We start from the raw sequence: 4851 nt of genomic DNA, 5'->3' as shown, positions 1-4851 counted from the left end.
GACCTTTCCGCTAAGCTCCACCCCTTGGATTTTGTTGCTAAGCCCCCACAAGACGGTTCTAAGCCCCCACAAGACGGCAGTGTTAAAACATACGCGAACACGTGCGTTTGTGGGGAAACACGTGTGTTTGTAAGACGCGTGCGTATTCCTAGCGTTGTTCTGATTAGTCAGTTGTTAAGTTTGATTGACACTCCGGAAAGGTCTATTGTGGGAAGTACATTCAGTGTTTCTGGATCCAAATGAAGTAAAGACCTAACCACCACTAAGGCACCACTTTATTTCAAGTCCTTATAATTCCGCGGCCCCTCTAAATCTAGATCACTTTTATAAGGAACGAAATAATAATCTTCAATCTTTTAACACAAGCTAACCCTGTGGAACCCTCTAATCTCCAGACCACATCCCAAGACCACCCGCCATGTGGTCCCACAGGTGGTCTTAATTTTTGGAGAGCGAACTGTGTAATTTTGAGCGACCAACGAAGCTGAGAGTTGAATTAGAATAGCCGAATCCACCCACCGAAAAAACCCACCTGCATGTTTAATCACGTTCGGTAATAATTGACGTTATTGTTCTTAGACTTATTATGATAGATTAATAAATATATTATAATTGAATAGAATAATAAAATAGTATGGGGTTATTCTATACTTTTGAGGATTACCATAACCACAACTTGTGAACTATTATGTATCTGTACAGACTCCCTAAAAATGTGCCACACAGCTCCATCATCCTCTCCCATCATTTCACCACCCTGAATGCATTGATATGTCATAATTTGAGTGCTAATCATATCTTTGTTTTTATATTATTTGGCATTACTGTCAGATAATTAAATAAAATTCATATACAATAGGCCTACAATAATTATAATTAACCGCATTTATTCGAATAATCACCCCGGCGCGTTATTGCTCAGATGGTTTTTGAGGAGCCAGCGTTTACTAAATGTAGTCTACTATGATTAATGTTAAAAAGTGTTTTTGCAAGGCTTATAAATCCCTATTAGCAGTTAATTTAATTCCACTAGGGTAAAACCTTGATAATTAATTTAATGTTTAAAATTATGTTGCTTCCATTTCATCTATAGTTACTAAGCGACAATTCGAAGAAAAATTAAACGCCCCGTGGCGTTTATTCCTAATGACCTTTATTTGGTGGGGGAGGGCGGGTCGTTTATTTGAGAGAGCGTTTGTTCAAAGCAGGGCGTTTATTTGAATAAATACTGTGAAATTACTGTTTTTTAAAACTTTTTTATGCATTTTTCAATTATGACGTTTACTCTTTTAATTGTGTTTGGTTTCATGTTTTTTAATTGTCTTTGTTAGTTATGTTTATTTTATGAAAAATATATAAGGTCCTCCCTCAATGGATTGAGCGAATGTGCAGTGTGCAGTGGCGGATCTAGGGGGTGAATAGGGTGGCTAGCAACCCCCTTCGGTGGCCGTAAAAAAAGGTCACTCGTCTTGTGTGCATCTTGTGCTTGTCGTCATGTATACAAGTTACTTAGTAGGTTACCCTAGTATACAGTTTCACAGCATATGTTCAATCGTATATTGATTTCAAGCTATTCAAGAAGTTCCAAATAAAGATAAACAGTGCTTTAACACTAACTTATTTTGTAGGCCTACTACATTGCGCTGTATCTGTCTCTTATACACATCTAGATGTGTATAAGAGACAGTTATCATTCCTTAACTCCAAATTTTGTTTTTCTTTTCGGGTTCAACACTTGTTAATCTTTTTTCGTTGTTTTCTTAATTCGTATTCTCTCATGTGGTAATCAACCACCTTTATCAATTATTTAATTGACGAGTTATCACAAAATATTCGCCATTTTTAGTAACGATTATCATTGTGTACTCCGTTGTTATTCTCCTTTTTTCTTGGTTTTCTCAATATATTTTAAACTTTTATATCAAATAATTTGAAATAATAATAAAATAATAATATACAAATGAAAGATATTGTAATATGATTGTAACATCGTAACATCCACTTTCGTTCTTTTTAGTTTTTGTTAGTTTTTTTTTTTTTTTTTCAAATCATTTCAAACTTTTAAATAAAATAGTTCAAATATAATTGAATTTCTAAATATACAATGCATTAAAATATCAGTTTTATGTACCTTAAGCATTATAAAAAACCTAATGCATTCAGATTTTTTGCATTCATGGTCTTGCACATAATCCAAGGAGAAGTATATTTTTTAAACAATTTCCCCTTTGTAAATTTAGAATTTCGTCACACTCGCTGGAAATTGAAAAAAATACGCTCTCCCCACCTCCACCCGAACTTAGACTCTGCCGCCTTTGTAACTCAGGTAATGTTAAAGACAAGTTACATTTCTTAATTAACTGAAGTTGCTATGATCATCTTCGTTTCAAGTGTTTACACGATTTAAATAACGCCATGCATTTCAATCGAATATTCCCTTATTTTTTCGACATTATTAGCACAACTGATTATGATATTGTTTCAACTTTGTTAAAGAAGCTTTTATCTTAAGAAAACCTTTTGGTTTATACTTTTCAGACTTATTGGACGTCTTGTGATGTTTGTTGTTTGTGTATTTTTGTTTTGTTTTTGTTTATTTGACCATTGGTATGTTCAGTTTATGTCAATGAAATAATTGAATTGAGTATGGTGCCACCAAGTGTTCTGTTCTCTGGGAAAGCGAAACGGGATAGCGAAACTCACATTTTCCTTCAACGAGAGCGATAACAGAACGGAAAATTTTCTCGGCGGATTGGTTGAACAAGATAACGAAACGTTTCTAATAACAACATCATCATCTTTCCGGAGTTTTAGCTGATGCAGCCAAATATGGAAGGACTAGGAAATAGGTGTGATATTCATAGTCCAAAAGAACAAGTAGGCTTATGTTAAAATGAGTCAAGCAATCTTTTTAAAATAACGTTTCTACAATATGCCTTTAGAATTCTTTTGTACTTCGAATGCATCAAGAGGCAATCAGTAAATTTAAGGCATTTGTGTTAATTTATTTATATAGGGAAAAGTTTTTTCGTACACACTTAACGTGAAAATGTCCATTTTCTATGCAATGGGAGCCATATTCACACGCGTGATCGTCCTTAAACGGTATTAGTGGATGGGCCCAGGAGTTGAGTTTTATAAGTATTCACTTGGAAATGAGAAAATAATTTATCCAATGATTTAATTTATCCAACATGGTTTTTTTTTTCTAGACTGTTGACTGAGTTACCGTATTAATTTTGTATGTATATAGCAAATTAAAAAAGAAGTTCACCAATAAAATATTGGAAATAAACAATAAAATATAATGCCAGTTAAAACAATTTACAGTGAATGAAGTCTATGCCAATGTCAAAGGTACTTTATTAAAATCAAATCAAATCAAATTTTATTTAAAAATATCGTTTTTGTAGCTTTACAGCTAAATTGCGACTGATATACCAAGTACATGTACGATATAAAATAAGAACAACATGGTTACAACTATAATTAAATAACAAACAAAATTAATCTAATCTATATTACAAAAAAGCAAATCGATAAAGATGAATTTGGTTCTGATGATTTTACATCTAATTTAGAATATTTATGATGTGTGGTATGGGTCTATTTTTGTGTCTATTAGTTCTGAATTTTTGTAATTTATTATCGATAAGGTATACACTGTTGCAAGAAAAAAATGTTGGTCTAAAATGTTTACCCCGATGAATTGGGTTCTGATGACTTTACATCTGATTTAGAATATTTATGATGTGTGGTATGGGCCTATTTTGTGTCTATTAGTTCTGAATTTTTGTAATTTATTATCGATAAGGTACACACTGTTGCAAGAAAAAAAAGTTGGTCTAAAAGGTTTATCCCAACATTTTTCGCGGACCCCCTGCGAACCCTTTTAATTTGGCGGACCCCCAATTATTTTTCGAAACCACTGACCTAATATAACAGTTGCTATACAAGTATTGAAAATAATAATTATTATTTATCATACTCTTCATACAGTTTTTTTCTCTGCGAACTTTTCAGTTCGTTCGGTACACCGCAATGCGAACTGCTCATCCATTTCGCAAATGTTCAGCCGCCTCTATTACTTCACATATAGACTAGGAAAAAAAATAAAAAAAGAGGCCTAGAAATCAAGTTAGGGGGAGTGGAATGTTAGAAGCAGTCAACATAGCCAGATATCCTAATTAATCCGCCCTGGTCACCCTAAGCCTTGTTGACACTTGATTTTTCACCTGGTATAAAAATGGCGGCCATTTTTCAAAATGGCCGCCAAATTTATCTAAAATGTGTATATAATTGTAACTAAATAAGCTACAGATATGATGTTGGTGTCTAAAATCCTAATTTCTATACATGCAACAAACCAGACATATAAAAACTACTGTCACTCATGCCAGAATGGAACATAATTCAAAAATAGGTGTTTATTTGTTTTAAAATATCCGCAAAATATACTTAAAATGTGTATAAAATAAGAATAAGTATATAAACTCACCAAAAAGTAGTCGTGTTGGTATCGTTGGAAAGCTCTTCCGATGCTGAATAATGTATTGCAGTTTATATATCAGAAACGGTGTAGTGTTTCATGTGTTGTCCCATAAAGTCCAATTATGGCATATCATAATAAAATAAACAGGACCCATTTGCGTAACTCATGAGCTCTCTGATGGCGGGGGAGGGGGGTCCAAGTCCGGGGTCCAAGTCCGAGTCCAAATGCGCCCTGGAGAGGGCCCTGGAGAGGGTTAGATACTTTTACTTACAGTAACACTGATACTCAGCACTCTCCTACAACGCCTTAACAATACGTAACATTTTCTATAATTTCCGAAAAAACCAAATAGACCAAAA

Source organism: Anneissia japonica, unplaced genomic scaffold, assembly GCF_011630105.1.
Source record: "Anneissia japonica isolate Jap-2015-1 unplaced genomic scaffold, ASM1163010v1 scaffold287748_len1686314_cov196, whole genome shotgun sequence".
In the NCBI taxonomy this organism is placed as follows: Eukaryota; Metazoa; Echinodermata; class Crinoidea; order Comatulida; family Comatulidae; genus Anneissia; species Anneissia japonica.
The sequence above is the reverse complement of the archived record's forward strand: the minus strand, read 5'-3'. Positions refer to the sequence as shown.